Below are 16,868 nucleotides of genomic sequence, written 5' to 3'. Positions count from 1 at the left end.
ATCCATCACGCGGCGGGCTGCCGGGCGCCGCCGCGGCCGCGGGCGGGGAAACCTCGGGCCGGCGGCGTGCAGACGTGGGGTGTCGGGTCTGCCCGGACCGGGAGGGTGGCGGGGCCGGAGGAGCCCGCGTGGAGGCCACGGCGGGGGGCAGGGAGAGCAGGGAGGGCGGGAGGAAGACAACAACAACGAAAAACACACCCCCCGAAGCCGCATTGTAGAAATGGGTTGAGTTTTCACGGCTACGTCTGGGGAGGCCGAGGCGGGGGCCGGTGGGGGACGCCCGGGCAACTTTCCGGCGGGAGGCGCGGCCGGAGGGGGCGGCGCCGGCGCGGGAGGCGGGAGTCGGGGGCCGGGGGGGGGGGGGGCGAGTCACTTTAAAGGCTCTTTCTTACCCATAATGCTTTGTGGGGACGTTGACAAGTGGATCCAAGATGGCGTAGAAAGTAATGACAGGTAAGTCCTGACTTCCCCGTTCTCTGCTGCCGGGGCCGCTCCACTGGCCTCTGGAGTCCTCCAAGGGGGAACCCCGACTCTCCTCCAGTGCCCCGAGTCCCGTGGGGCGCATTCCCAAGGCGGGTTGGGGACCTGAGTGACCCGCGGCGGGGCCTGGGAAGCGGGGCTCTTCGAGGCGAGGCCCGGACGCTGGGGCTGTTTACAGCTTCTACCCCCCCCCCTCCCGCCCCGCTCCCGTCCCCTTCCCCTCCGCCGCGGGCCGCGGCGCCCGGGCTCTAGGCCGAGGCGGGAGGCGGGGTGGGCTTGCACGGCGCGGGGACCCCCGGGAGTCCGCGGAAGGCCGCCAAGGCGCGGGCCGCCCCGGGACGAAGCCCCCCGCCGGGAGGCGGGGAACGCGCGGGCCTCCCACGCCCCGCCGCGTTCGGCCCTGAGGGCCGGGGCCTCCTCCCGGGGAGGGCCGGAGCCGCCGGGGGGCGCCAAGGAGGAAAGTGGGTCAGGGGTGCGCCCCCTCCCCTCCGAGGGCTCGCGACCCTAGAGGCACTCTCCGTGCTCCCCCACCTTCCACTTCCCGGTTCCGCTCCTTCGGAAATGCTCCTCGGCCCCTACGCACATCCACAAGAAAATAAAAAGCGAGGCAGTCCCCTCTTCCTGGAAGTTTCCTCAAGAGCTCCCCTTTCAGGGGTTCAGAGACGCTGCTGCAAAGACCGGAGAACTTTGACTCGTCCCCCGCCCCCCAACTCATTCAGACTTCCCTTCCCCCTGCAAATGAGTTCCTAACAGACCTCCCCCCCCCCAGGCCGAGCTGGAAGCCAGGGTTTTTGGTACCCAGTTTGGGTTGGGACCCATAGGCTTGTTTTGTTTTTGTCTGCAATTCAAAAGTGGACATTCTTCCTCACAACTTACACTTTTCGGGCAAATCATTAATAGAATTAAAGTCTTAACTTCACGGATAGTGGATTCCTGGAGCCACGGGGTAGATGGAGGTGGGATGTTGGCGGCTTTGGCTAGGTTTTTGGGTTTTTTTTTTTTTTTTGGCCAGTCGTGAGCCTGAACTCAGAGCTTGTGGGCTGTCTCTGACTTTTCAATGTTAGTGCCCTACTACTTCGAGCCACAGTTCCAGTTCTGTTTTTTTTTTAATTTTTGTTTTGTCTTTTTTTTTTTTTTTTTTTTTGGTGGATAATTGGCGCTAAGAATCTTATGGACTTGCCCTGCTGGGCTGGCTTTGAACCGTGATTCTCAGGTCTCAGACTCCTAAATAGCTAGAATTACAGGCATGAGCCCCTTCGTGCCAGTGTCATTTGTTCTTAATTTTGTCTCTTGACCCAAAGTAATGAAGTTTCTTTTCATGCCTTCCCCCCCCCCCTTTGAAAGTACGGTTAATGGGTGCTGGAAAGAAGTGATTATATTTTGAACTTGGAGAGTAAGTGGTTTAAAATTTTATTGTAAGGAAATATTTTCATTTTAGGGCAAAAGAAACATTCATCTACACAGCTGCACGTACTGTACTGTTTTTGCAACTTTTTCCTTGGGAAATTTATTTGTTTTGTTACTTCAGTCTGATGAAAGTATTTGCTACTGATAATGTCTGTTACTGGTACACTATAGACACATGTTACTTTTCTGTTTACCTCAGGATTTGGATGAAGTAATTGATCACTAATGAACTACAGTGCTGGTGAGATGTGTAAGGTGAGACTGGAGTTTTAAAAATGATTTTCCGTTTTCCTCTCTTATCTTAATCGGCTTATAAGGATAACACTGAAACTAAGTGATTTGGTGGGGCCATAATCTTTAGTTTCCAAATATATCACTCAGTCAAATGGCGTTTGGGCAGGGCTAGATTTAGAAAGGAAAAAATATGTCAAATGTACTAATCTTTTTAGTGACTACAACATATTCAAACATAGTGGAGCTTGTCCAGAGCAAATGTTATTTGTAGCTATCCATGATCAGTGTCTTCTCCAGGGGTAATTATAGTTTGCCTCTTCAAGTTTCCTTGTGTAACTTTAATTGGATGTCTTAATTTATATTTCTTTTGATGCCCGCTGCTAATTTATCTACATTAAACATAAGTGATTGTGTATTATACATCCACAGCTTGTAGGAGTTGTAAAGTACACTGTGGGATTACAACCTTTCCATTGAAAAGAATTATTTTAGACAGATCAATCACTTGCCTGTAATTTATTTATATTAATTATTTTTTATGGTGCTGGACCCTCAAACATGTTAGGCTAATGTTTCGATCCTGGAGTACACCCGCTATCCCTTGCTTTTATTTTCTTCAAAATGGGAAATAGCAGTTGTCTTACAATTATTTTGAAGTAAAATGGTAGACGATTAGGGATAAGACTATTTTCTGGTATGTGTCAGTTTTTTTTTTTTCAATCTAGCTTGTTCTGTTTTAAATTTAAAGGACATTATTGCTATGGAACTAATGAATATACTATATATAGAGAGGTTTGTTTATATAGCTTTACTTTTTTTCTTCTTAAAAAGGTGATGTACAGAAGGGTTACAGTTACATAACTCAGGTAAAGAGCACTTTATTTCTTTGGAGGGGCTAGTCCTGGGGCTTGAACTCAGGGCCTGGACAAGGCCCTGAGCTTCTTTTGCTCAAGGCTATCACTCTACCTACCACATGAGCCATAGTGCCACTTCTGGCTTTTTCTGTTATGGGGTACTGAGGAATGAAACCCAGGGCTTCATGAATGCTAGGCAAGTACTCTACCACTTAGCCATATTCCCACCCATATATGTACACACACATACATACACACACATATATACCCACATATGTATGTATACGCTGTATATACATATATGAGTGTATGTGTGTATACACACACACACACACACACACACACACGCATATACGCATTTTATAATGGGGTTTGCACTCAGCTGCTCCCAATTGCAAGGCAGGTATTCTACTTCTGATCTTTGCCTTTAGTTCTGTTTTTCTTTCTTTCTTTTTGGCCAGCCCTGGGGTGTGAACTCAAGGCCTGAGTGCTATCCTTGGCTTTCTCAAGGCTAGAGCTCTACCACTTTGAGTCACAGCTCCATTCCAGCTTTTTTCTACATATGTTGTACCGAGGAGTCGAATCCCGGTCTTTGCCCATGCTAGCCAAGCACTCTACCACCAGGCTAAACTCCTGGCCCTAGTTCTGTTTTTCACTGGCTGTTTTTGAGATAGAGTCTTGATTCCTGGTGATTGTTGCTGGAATGACAGGTGAGCCATTACATTCAACTTCCCTGCATTGACATGTAATTTTAGGACTGTTCTGCCTGGGCTGGCTTGGAACTGTGATTCTCCTGGTCTTAGCCTTCACATAGCTTAGAATGACAAGTGTGTGCCACTGTTCTCAGTTATAGATTGAGAAGTATGGAAAACGTTTTCTGCCCAAGCTGGTCTTGAACCTCTTTCGTCTCTTTTTTTGTTTACATTTTTTTTTTTTTGGTAGTCCTGGAGTTTGAACTCAGTTTCTGGGCATTGTCCCTGAGCTCTTTCACTCAAGGCTAACACCCTAACACTTGAGCCATATCACCATTTTTTTCTTTTTTTTTCCCCTTGTCTATGTGGTACTGAGGTTTCGATCCAGGACTTCATACATGCTATCCAAGCATTTTGCCACTAGGCCACATTCCAAGCCCAGCTGTTGACATTTTTTTTTTTTTTGGCCAGTCCTGGGCTTGGACTCAGGGAGGGCATCAGCACTGTTCTTGAATTTTCTCAAGGCTTGAGCTCTAACACTTGAGCCTCAGCACTACTTCTGGCTTTTTCTGTGTATGTGGTACAAGGAATTGAACTCAGGTCAAACTCCTGGCCTATTTACATTTTTTTAAAACCACTTTTTTTAACTTCAAAAATATTTTACTATGATGGTTTTACCAAGTGTAATTATGGTCAATTTATAGCTTATTTCAGTTTTTTTTCCTCATTTATACATTTGGCCTTTGGATTTTAAATCTTCTCATTAATGTTTCATATTTCTTATACCTTTAAGAAGGAGCTCTTTTTTTTCCTTTTAGATTGAATCCTATAATTGATATATTTCCCTTTAAAACCACACACAAGAAAAAAATACTTTGGGAAAGGAAGGTGGACCTAGACCAAGATTCTTTTGTAAGTGCGCATACCATATTTGTTTGTGTTAAAACTCAGCACTGCTTATGTATTATGTATAATTTTAATTTTAATTCTTGGCAGAGCACATATGGACTTCTAAATTGATGTTCAGTTTGTAGATGGAAGAGTATTTATGCCTTAGACCTCCTGATTGGAACTTTTGATCTTATTTCAAAACCTATAGATGATTCTGTGGAAGGGTCTACTTTGTCCCTAAGGAAGCATTCATTTAGTTTATAATTGGAGATTTATTAGTAGGTAATTGTGTGTGGTTAGTGTTGATTGGCTGAACTGTCAAGAATTTTTCCAGTCATGTAGACAAGTGTTAGTATTTACTTCAAAGTGAAACTAGGGATGGGACAGCAGACAACTTGTCACATAATGAGTTCTAAAATGGGAATTACCGTAGTATATTGAAGGTTGCGTCTTTGTGCTAGATAAAGGCCTAGCTTTTTTAGTTTGTCCTTTTGGCTGGTAAGCTAGGACATTATTTTTAGATAAGGTAGTAGTTTTGGGAATCAGTACAGTCCTGTACTTCTCTGTCAGCTGGGAAACTTACTTTTCTGTATTTGCTATTATGAAGTTTCATTTTCTAATAGCACAGATTTTCCATTTTCCTCATCTTAAAGATTGTGTACATTTATGGACTGTGCAGTTTTCACTAGCAAGGGGATTGATGCCAAAATAACAGGAGAAATCATTCCTGTTTGCAAAGGGTTTTGTATAGTGTAAAAATGTACAGCATACTCATGGAAGGCTAAGAATAGTGTAGGGGGACCTACAAGTGAGTCGACCAGATTTTGTAAGTGCATCTGTGTTCACTGTCTAGAAAGCAGGCTTGGCATTAATATTGAATGCAGATTAGTTCATAATTGTCTCTCGGGCTATATTTAAGCTCCAACTAAGGGGGCATACAACAAATAAAGCACCTTGCCTGTTGTTTCAAATGTATGGAATATTCTGGGCCATATGTATCAATAATAATTATGCAAGGGAGGAAGGAGGAACTACTTAAGCAAATTGTTAGGGCCATTTATTTTCATATACTTAGGTAAGTGCACTTGCAAATGTAATTGGATCTCTAAATAATATTTTGAAATGTTTTCTTAAAGGGACATGGAGAGTATGGGACTGGCACTGGTGGCTCATGCATTGTAATCTCAGTTACTCAAGAGGCTGAGATGGCAGTTTGAAAGTCAGCCTGGGCAGGAAAGTCCCTGAGACTCCTATGTCCAATTAACTGCCAAAAAAAGGTAGAAGTAGAGCTTAGGTCAGGTGGTAGAGTGCTAGTCTTGAGCATAAAAGCTCAGAACTGAGTTCAAGCCTTAGGACTGGCACAAAGGGAAACACACAGGCCACATAAGCTTCCATTTGATTACAGTTCTTGAGCCTGTCAGGATTAATTCTATAGAATGGGCCTTAGGAGAATAAAACCTAGCAGTCTTGGGACTGGGACTTAGTGGTAGACTGCTTGCTTAGCATGCATGAAGCTCTAGGTTAAGTTCCTTAGTACAGAAAAAGCCAGAGGTGGCACTGTGGCTCAAGTGGTAGAGTGCTAGCCTTGAGCAAAAGAAGCTCGTGGACAGTGGCCAGGCCCTAAGATCAAGCACCAGGTCCAGCAACAAAAACAAAACAAAAAGCCTAGCATGCTTACTGCTTCCATGGTGGTGGGAATACTGTTTTAAGGCATCCTGAAAGTAATTGTGTGTGTGTAGTTGCTACTATTCAGAAAATCATTTTATTATAAGTACAATACATCTGTTTCTTATCATTAGAATTTAAAATTTATCAGAATTATTTTTTATTTTTTTGCCAGTCATGGGGCTTGAACTCAGGGCCTAAGCACTGCCCTTGGACTTTTTCAAGGCTAGTACTCTACCACTTGAGCCACAGCACCAACTTTCAGCTTTTTCTGTGTATGTGGTACCAAGGAATCGAACCTGCATACTAGGCGAGCACTCTACCATTAAGCCAAACTCCCGGTCCAACCCGAGTGATTTTAATACAAGTTTTAATTTTTAACACTTGTAACACGAAAAAGAATAAAGAAAGACAACCATGAGAAAAATCTGTTAATTATGTAATGGATTTGCCACAGTCTTATGAATAAAGAGGCAAATTATTTTACATTTGATTCTACAAGTTTGCATTTACAAAGATTCCAGTTTATCAATGAGAAATGTTTCTGGCTTTAAAAAGTCTAAATATTTTCACATGGTTTATAATTGTTTTGATCTTCAGGTAATCTCCAAATTAAAGGAAACTTGTATGTTTTTTTGTTTGTTTTGTTTTTGTTTTTTTGCCAGTCCTGGGGCTTGAGCTCAGGGCCTGAGCCCTGTCCTTGGACGTTCTCAAGATTAGAGCTCTACTTCTTGAGCCACAGCACCATTTCTGGCTTTTTCTATGCATGTGATACTGAGGAATGGAATAACAGTCTTTGTACATCCTAGGCAAAACATTCTACCCTTAGGCCAAGCTCCCAGCCTCTTTCTTTCTTTTAAATCTTTTTTTTTTTTTGTCATTCCTGGGGCTTGAACTCAGGGCCTGAGCACTGTCCTTGGGCTTTTTCCTCAAAGCCGGCCCTCTGCTACTTGAGCCACAGCATCTCTTCCAGCTTTTTCTAAGTATGTGGTGCTGAGGAATTGAACCCCGGTCTTCGTGCATGCTAGGCAAGCCCTCTACCATAGGCCAAACTCCTGGGCCCTCCCTACTCCCTTCCTCCCTCCCTCCCTCCCTCCTTTCCTTCCTCCCTTCCTTCCTTCCTTCCTTCCTTCCTCCCCCTCTCCTCTGTCTCTCTCTCTGTCTCTCTCTCTGTTTCTCTCTCTGTCTCTCTCTGTCTGTCTGTCTGTCTCTCTCTCTCTCTCTCTCTCTCTCTCTCTCTCTCATTATTTGTGGAGCTTGAACTCTGGGCCTGGGCACTGTCCTCTGTCCTTGAGCTCTTCAGCTCAAGGTTAGTTAGTGCTCTACCACCTTGAGCCACAGTGCCACTTCCAGTTTTCTAGTGGTTAACTGGAGGTAAGAATCTCATAGACTTTTATGCTTGAACTGGTTTTGAAAGCTGATCCTCAGGTTTCAGCTTCCTGAGTAGCTAGGATTACAGGTGTGAACTGACAAACCCATTCTGAAGTGTGAAGGGTTGTGGTTTTTTTTTTTTTTTTTTTTTTTTTTTTGCCAATCCTGGGCTTGAGCTCATGGTTTGAGCACTGTCCTTGGACTTTCTCAAGGTTAGAGCTCTACCGCTTGAGCCTCAGCACCACTACTTCCGGCTTTTTTCTATGTATGTGGTACGGAGGAATTGAACCTGGGTCTTCGTGCATGCTAAGCAAGCATTCTACCACTAGGCCAAACTCCCGGCCCTTGGTTGTGATTTTTATACTTGGATTTTCCCCTTTGCTTTCTTCTGTGTGAATTTTCTTTATGGTAGAAATATTCATTGGTGTTGTGACCATGGTTCAGTTGGTAGCGTACCAGCCAGTGAGTGAAATTGTTAGATACTGTGTTTGAGTATCAGTCTCAGATTAGAAAGAAAGAAAAGACAAGAAATATTCCCATAATGCATATGTTCTGCTTTGTCAGTAAGCAGTAATTAATATTTTAAAATGTTTTTATGCAAAAAATCATGTATGCATACAGTAAATTGATTTGGGCGGTACTTATATATATGATATATATGTATATATGTATATATCATATATATATGTATGTGTGTGTGTGTGAAATATATAACCACAAAGGTTTAAATAAAAGGCTAAGTTTTTTCTGAATTCCTTGGGTTGACTATGGCGAATAACTGGGTATCATTTAGCTTTTGAAAGGCCTCTGTTCCCAAGTTATACTGGCAGTAATGAGAGTGGAGTGAGGAGGTAAGAGAAGTGTAGTCATTGATAGAGACTCTGGATGCTGTGTAGGGCCGATTATTCCCCTCTGCTGTGATGTTAAGTAATCATGATAATCTTAAACTCCCATTAGTTTAAGATAACTGATGGATGTGTTAGACACATAGACAACTATTTCTGTGGTCAAGCTGGTAAAATTTTGGATTGTTGATCTTTTAAAGTAATTGTGAATTGAATTTATTTAATTCTGGGATTGAGGAATAGTGGTAATCAGTTACCAGCTGTTAAATTTTGTGATAAGCTGAACAGTATATTTACTATGGGCTTTTAATAACTCACTCTACTCTAATTCTCCTAACAACTCATAAGACAGCTGTCATTCCCATTTTGCAGCAGGGACAGAGGAGGAGAGAGGAATTTAGGGTGGACTGTGAACTAACTAATGAAAAGTCACAAAACCAGTAAAGTAATAGAGTTAGTGTTCTTTCTGGAAAGCCTCTGTTATGCTATCTGTACTTAGTCCAATTTCCTTGTTTTCCCCTTGAGGAAGATAAGAAACAGAGGGTCCTGGAGTTGACTAGCCCAAGGTCACACAGCTCAACAATAGCAATATTAAAGCAAGCTTTTTTATTTTTATTTCTCATTAAAAATTTTTATCTGTAGAGGCATATTATCTGAGACTTTTCGGTCCACTGTTGTTTTGCCACATTTAATTGAGTACTGTGGACTGAAAGACCAGATAGTCCAGCAATAGTGGAAACTCAAGTGTCAGAAGTGGCATAATGATCAATGGTATGTTTCTTTGATACATGCTTTTGGTATGTAGGCCTGGTAGGTTATACACATTTCTTCCCCCTGCTCAGTCTCCTGAATGCTGGGGTTATAGTCTGTGCCACCATGTGTGGCAATCAATGTTTTCTACCAGGTATTTAAAAGCACCCTTCTCTTTTTTTCAGAAATTATAAAGAGCTCTGATGGGCTCTTTGGGTGACACCCAGTGCAGTGATCTGCAGGTGAGTAAGGCTTAGGAGAACAGTATGTAAAAAACCAAAAGAAAAAGCTGGAAATCTCTGAAGAAGGGACAGGATAGACTTCATCTTGCCACATGTGTGAAAAATGGTGAGGTGAGACAGATGGAGTGACTTGAGGGTGTGTGATGCATTGGTGATCTGAGTAGATGGGTTCTGACCAACTGTTTCTAGAACAAACTGAAGGATGATGTAAAGAGTCTTCCTACTGCTCTGTCAGACTAGTTCGGGCAAATGTAAGAGTCGGTTCATCTTCTACTTCTGAGTGAATAAGTAGGCTGAGGATACATTCATTTTGTCTGTATGCGATTAGAACCTGAGAGGTAATCACCTTGTGAAGAACTTGGTTAAGTATTGCTATTTTGTTATCTGTGTGTTGGGTATGGACTACTATATAGCATTCTAGAAGGACCTAAATACTGAGATCTGTCAGAAATAAAAGGTGGGGCTTTTTCCAGTGTTGTACTATCTCCATTTATGCTATTGGCCCTTCATATTATCTGTTGCTGAAATGCTTTCCAATTAAAGAGAGTTCTTTTTTTTTTTTTTTTTTTTGCCAGTCCTGGGCTTGAGCTCAGGGCCTGGGCACTGTCCTTGGACTTTCTCAAGGCTAACACTCTACTACTTAAGCCTCAGCACCACTTCTGGCTTTTTTCTTTTTCTTTTTTTTTTTTTTTTTGCCAGTCCTGAGCTTGAGCTCAGGGCCTGAGCACTGTCCTTGGATTTTCTCAAGGCTAGAGCTCTACCACTTGAGCCTCAGCACCACTTCCGGCTTTTTTCTATGTATGTGGTACCGAGGAATCGAACCCGGGTCTTCATGCATGCTAGGCAAGCACTTTAACCACTAGGCCAAACTCCCGGCCCCACTTCTGGCTTTTTTCTATGTATGTGGTACCAAGGAATTGAACCTGGGTCTTCGTGCATGCTAGGCAAGCACTCTACCACTAGCCCAAACTCCCCGCCCCTTAAAGAGAGTTCTTAACTACAGTAATTATTTCACAGTAATTCATCTTGATCTTTGTTAGCTAAGAAAATGGAATTTGTAAGACTTTCCTTTCTTTTTTGGCATTCTTTGAATTGAACTCAAGGCCTTGTGCACATAAGGCAGGTACATTTCCAACCCCTGGAAGACATTTTCATAGTCTTCTGGGGCATCGATGCCAAAATTCTTTATTTCGCTACTGAGGGTTTAACTCAGGTCTGTAACATGTTCAATATGTGCTCTACTGCTGAGTTTCACTTTCAGCTTTTTTTTTTTTTTCCAGTCCTGGGCTTGGGCTCAGGGCTTGAGCATTGTCCTTGGACTTTCTCAAGGCTAGCACTCTACCACTTGAGCCTCAGCACCACTTTCGGCTTTTTGCTATGTATGTGGTACCGAGGAATTAAACCCGGGTCTTTGTGCATGCTAGGCAAGCACTCTACCACTAAGGCCAAACTCCTGGCCCCCACTTTCAGCTTTTAACTTGTTTCTTGATGTATTTTTTAATACTAGTCTTGTTAGACATCTCACTCTCTAGAAAGCTTCAGCTTTCTATCAAGTGACTTACCTACTAGCTACGTATTCTTTTTTTTTTTTTTTTGCCAGTGCTGGGCTTGAGCTCAGGGCCTGGGCACTGTTCTTGGGCTTTTTCATGACTAGAGCTCTACTACTTGAGCCACAGCATCACTTCCAGCTTTTTTTCCTATGTATGTGGTACCAAGGAATTGAACCAAGGCCTTCATGCATGCTAGGCAAGCACTCTATATCACTAGGCCAAACTCCCAGCCCCTGTAATTTTTTTTTTTTTTTTGCCAGTCCTGGGCTTGAGCTCAGGGCCTGAGCACTGTCCTTTTGGACTTTCTCAAGGCTAGAGCTCTACCACTTAAGCCACAGCACCACTTGTAGCTTTTTTCTATATATGTGGTACCGAGGAATCGAACCTGGGTCTTCATGCATGCTAGGCAAGCACTCTACCATGAGGCCAAACTCCCAGCCCAATTTTTTTTTTTTAAATATACTTTTTTCTTCTCTTTTCATGTCTCCTGTACTTGGTTTGTTGATTTGCCCACAAGTCTATATAGTTATCTCTCACTATATTGCAATTCACAACTTCATTGTATTGTGGGCTTTAAAAAATGTAAATAGTAATCCCTCACTTATCACAGGGACTGTGTCAGAGACCCCTGTGATAGTCCTCGAAGTAGATGTAGAGAGGGAGGACTATAGCACTGCTGCTTCTCAGATTCTCACCTATCAACATAAGTCCTATGATAGGTAAAGGATCACTATCTTGCTTTTACCTGTTAGGATATACTGCTGAGTCAACACATTGACCTTGAGACCTTAGACGTTTATTTATTTTTTGGCCAGTCCTGGGGCTTGAACTCAGGGCCTGGGCACTGTCCCTGAGCTTTTCTCGCTCAAGGCCAGCCACTTGAGTCACAGCACCACTCCAGCCTTTTCTGTTTATATGATACTGTAAAATTGAACCTAGGGCTTCGTGCATGCTAGGCAAGCACTCTGCCAGTAAGCCACATTCCCATATGAATATTTTTATGCCTTTTGATATGTATTATCATATTGTTTTACAAGGATATTGTGTGAATTTCCCCTGGCAGATTTATGGATGTATCTGATTCACCATAAGTTAGACAGAAATTTATTTTTTCTTTGTAATTTTTTTTTTTGTGCCAGTCTTGGGGCTTGAACTCATGGCTTTAGACTCTGTCCCTGAGGTTTTGTGCTTAAAGCTAGTACTTCACAACTAGAGCCATAGGTCATCTTCTGGCTTTTTTGGTAGTTAATTGGAAATGAGTCTTATGGACTTTCTTGCCCAGGCTTCCTTTGAACTATGATCCTTAGATCCTGCTTCCTGAGTAGTTAGAATTACTGGTGTGAGCCACCAGCACTTGCCTCCTGGCAGTTATTTTATTTATTTTCTGATTTAATGGTGTGAAATGCACTGGCATCTTGTTAGTTTAATACTGAGGTTTACAATTTAAATCACTTTATGTCCTCTGATATATTAGGTGACAAAAGTAGTGATGTAGACTTTGTACAGTAAGGCAAAATAACCAGCTGGTAAATAGAAATAGTGTAAAGTGTATGAGAACATGTTCAGTGAAGATGTTCATAAGGCAGAATGGCCTAAATAGTATATGGTCTTAGGGATGGAGTTTGGAGGGGCACAGATGGATTATTCTAAGAGACAAATCAAAAAGTATTTGTTGGGCAGTCAGTGTCTATAATCTATTTCTTTTTTTTTTTTTGGCCAGCCCTGGAGCTTGAACTCAGGGCCTGGGTATTGTCCTTGGACAGCTTTTTTTTTTTTCTTTTTTTTGTGGGTCATGGGGCTTGAACTTGGCCTGGGTGCTATCCCTGAGCTCTTCAGCTCAAAGCTACCGCCCTACCCTTGAACCAGGCCCCACTTCCTATTTTCTAGAGCTTAATTAGAGATAAGAGTCTCAGGTCCTTTTTGTGCTGGGCTGGCTTTGAACCTTGATCCTCAAATCTCAGCCTCCTGAGTAGCTAGGATTACAGGCTCCCATAATCTTTCGATATCATCAGATTGTGCACTGTGAACATGCACTGGCTTAAGGAGGAGATTTAGACTTCTGTTGTTCCTTTCTGCCTATTTGGAGGGCTGAAAAGACCACTACTATATAATCTAGGACATCTGTAATTCTTGTTTGGTACATTCTTAGAGAAACTTCTGAAGGATTCAGAGATAAGTAAAACATCATTTCTGTTGACAAGGAGCAAATCATCGTATAGAGAAAATAAGGACACCCCAAATTAAAGAACCAATAGGAAATGGATAATTTATTGTGAAAGGGACTAACAAGATGTCTAAAGGAATAACTAGGAATGGAGGAAGGGAGTGAGTGATATTGCCTCACCTTGCAAAAAAATCACAGAACACATCATCCGAAAGAGATAGCATTCTGATGTGAAACAGTGAAAAGAATAAGGTGTTGTAATGGTAGTATTGGAAATGTGGGTGTCATGAAACTCATATCCAAATTACCTAGGTCTGGGATTACATTAAAGTACAGAATGGAAGATGAGAATCACAGTTGGTTAGGATTGAACTTTAGAGAGTCTTAAATGTCAGATCAAGGATGAAGATGGGATTGGGAGGTAGGAGGATTGAGCAGCAGGCACTCTAGTTAGGTTCTGATTAGAGTTCAAATGAGAGGTGATGAGGAATTGAACTGAAAAGGTGATAATGGGGTATAAGAGAGGTATTTTGGAGGTTGATAAGAGAGGTAGTGGCTGATTAGGTGGGTAAGGTAGGTGGAGAGCAGTCAACTCTCTCAAATCTCAAGTGAAGTGGATGTTGCAAGAATGGGACATCAGGGATAAAAACTCATGAAGAGTGGGATAAGCTTTAAGGGGTTAGGAGAGTTTAAGGAGCTAGTAAAAAGTTTAAATCCCAATTTTAAATCTAGAAAAAACTTGAGAGATTTGTAAGAACAGAAGTTTAGGTCTGAGGAATTAGCAGTTTTTCAATGTCATTTAAAACAGAGTGAAGACTAGTATCTCGTGATGTTGGGAATTTCTTTGCTGTCACAATCTGGGAAATGCTAAAGGTCCTCTTCCAGGTAGCTGTAATGAGTTGGACATGAATAGTTTGGGATGGGATATTTTTAAGGTGGTACTGGGGCTCGAACTCAGGACCTTGCTCTTGCTTAGGGCAGGCACTCTTCCATTTGAGCTACTCTATCAGTCCTTTTTTTGCATTATTTTTTGTGATAGTATGTTGCTTTATGCCCAGTCTGGCCTGGACTGTGATCTTCCTATTTGTGCTTTCCTTTGTCACTCAGATGGCAGATGCTTTCAACCTCACCCATCTATTGATTGAGAATAGTCTTGTGAAGTTTTTATGCCTAGGTGACCTCAAACTGTGATTTCCCTAGTCTCCCTATTTCCACCAAACCACTGTACCTGGTTATGACTTTTTTACTTGAAAACTTCAGTTATGGAAACATATATATATGGAAATATATATATATATATATATATATATATATATATATTTTTTTTTTTTTTTGGATGATCATGGGGCCACAGGGTCACTTCCAGGTTTTTCTGAGTAGTTTATTGGAGATGAGAGAGTCTCACAGCCTTTCCTACTTGGACAGGCTTTGAACCACAGTCTGCAGTGCTTAGATCTCAGCCTCCTGAGTAGTTAGGATTATAGGTGTGAACCACTGGTGCCCAGCTTTGTTATAAAAACTTTTTTGTTGTTGTTGCCAATCCTGGGGCTTGTGTTCTTGGGCTTTCTCAAGCTATTGCTCTTGAGCCATAATACCACTTTCAGCTTTTTCTGTGTGTATGTTAGGATTGAACCCAGGGCTTTCTGTACGCTAGGCAAGCACTCTATCACTAGGCCATGCTCCTGACCACTGTGGAAACTTTTTGACATGAAAGAATGGGAAGGAGTTTGGCCTAGTGGTAGTGTGCTTGCCTAGCATGCACGAAGACCCGGGTTCCATTTCCCAGTACCACATGCATAGAAAAAAGCTGGAAGTGTTGCTGAGGCTCAAGTGGTAGGTCTCTAGCCTTGAAAAGTCCAAGGACAGTGCTCAAGCCCTGAGCTCAAGCCCAGGATTGGCAAAGAAAAAAAAAAAAAGAATGGGAAGAAGAATGTAATCAATCCCCATATACTCATTTCCAGCTTTTCATCTACAGTGTTGTTTTGTCTATTTCTTCCTTCCTATCATCATATCAAAGCAAATGGGAGAAGTAACTTAATGACTGCGAAGTTTGTCTTTGCAAATAAGGAGTTCCCTGGTTTGGTCCTGTGTGTTCTATGGCTTTTGGAACTGTATAGAGTGAAGAGATATAATTAACTCTAGAACTCCTGTGCTGCTTCAGCTTTGGGTCTTTGGTCTAACTTATATCTCCAAAGATTAAGCCTTTTTGCTTTACATAATTATGAAACTTGTTACTTATTGAAAATTATAAAAGCAAATGTGTTGGGAAATAAAAACCAATTCTTCTACCCCTAAATGCCCACTTGTATTTTTAATAATCTTCTGGTTTGGGGATAATTTTGAATTTATACAGATATCATAAGTATAGGTCAATTCATATATATCTTATTTTATTGCCCTTACTGATCTTGAACTTGGACTCAGGGCCTTGACATCTCACTTGGCCTTTTCTAGTCATGGCTGATAGTCTACCACTTGAGCCAGGCTTCCTGTCTGACTTGTTGCTGGTTAAGTGGAGATGAGTCTCATGGATTTCTCTGTTTAGAGTAAATTTGAACTGTGAGCCTCAGATCTCAGCCTCCTAAGAAGATAGGATTTCAGACGTGTGCCCTTGGCACCTGGCTTCTTATGTTCCATCCCATTAATTCTTCTGGTTTTTTTTTTTGTTTGTTTTGTTTTGTTTTGACAGTCCTAGGGCTTGAACTCAGAGCCTGGTCACTGTTCTGAGTTTCTTTTGTTCAAGGCTAGCACTTTACCACTTAAGCCACAATGCCACTTTGGTTTTTTTATGTTTATATGGTACTGAGGAATTGAACCCAGGGCTTCATACACTACCACTAAGCCACATTACCAGCCCTAGATTTAATCTTAATAGACATGACAGGTACAGAAATCATGTTGAATTTAAGTTGATGAAATTTTAGTTGATATTCTTGGCTCCTACTATTTGATCAATTTGTTTTTACTTTTCAAAGTCTGTCTCTAATCAGATTAAGGATTTAGATCTTTGGGAGCAAAGAAGACCATAACTGGAATGTCACAAGATGTTAGCTTAGGAGTATAACTGTGTTTACAATAAGAATATAGTTCATGACTTGATTTCAAGGTGGTCTGTTGTACATTCTCCCAGACAGTTTACAGTGAGAAAAGAAATGATGTTCTCCTGTCATCTGTTGCCAAAAATGTCTTGGTCCAGGCCAGTCTGCCTAGCACTTCTCTCACATAATATTGATTTCATTTTTCTTTCAGTTGGTCCTGAACTAACCATCTAGTTGTGTTGGCATTCTTCAGAAGTGTCCTGTGTTTTGCACCAGATGACCTGAGAGATTATACTGTTTGGAGGGATTCTAGGGCTTCATTCTTGTCATTAAAATCTATATACTAGGGAGGAGGATGTAAGCCTTTCCCATTTATTAGCAAAACAGTCTTCTACATCTGCTTCTTTTATCTTTTTTTCATCTTCTTAGTTGTGAACTGAGATTGAACTGAACTGAGTTCAATTCACATTTTAAAAATAATTAAAACATTTTTGTTTTAAAAATCTACATATAATTGACATGGTTAATAGTTTTAGTAACAATCTATTTGTAGATTGTGTGACTGTCATGATACTAAGGATACAGAAAAGAATCATTGCCTCCAAAACCTCCCCTAGCTGTCATTTTAGTTAGGCTTCTCCAGCCTGAAACTGCTGACACCTGCTGATTATATCTCCATCCTGAT

General features: G+C 41.8%; 1 protein-coding gene across 6 annotated transcripts in view; it reads left to right on the top strand.

Moving 5' to 3' along the window:
- Positions 1 to 370: 370 nt before the first annotated feature.
- Positions 371 to 16,868, top strand: part of Helz (helicase with zinc finger) — a 129,940-nt gene continuing 113,442 nt past the window's right edge. For 2 of the 6 annotated variants that reach the window (XM_090349896.1, XM_090349891.1), the window contains exons 1-3: positions 371 to 453; positions 2,087 to 2,142; positions 9,375 to 9,431. The gene's annotated coding sequence lies outside the window, so the exon portion shown is untranslated. Of the gene's footprint in view, positions 454 to 2,086; positions 2,143 to 4,485; positions 4,580 to 9,374; positions 9,432 to 16,868 lie in introns of all 6 variants that reach the window. The other 4 variants (XM_090349893.1, XM_090349894.1, XM_090349892.1 and 1 more) reach the window with 4 other exon arrangements.

Source organism: Megascapheus bottae, chromosome 17 (genome assembly GCF_031878675.1).
Source record: "Megascapheus bottae isolate mThoBot1 chromosome 17, mThoBot2.hap1, whole genome shotgun sequence".
Taxonomy (NCBI): Eukaryota; Metazoa; Chordata; class Mammalia; order Rodentia; family Geomyidae; genus Megascapheus; species Megascapheus bottae.
This window is presented reverse-complemented; position numbering and strand designations above follow the sequence as displayed.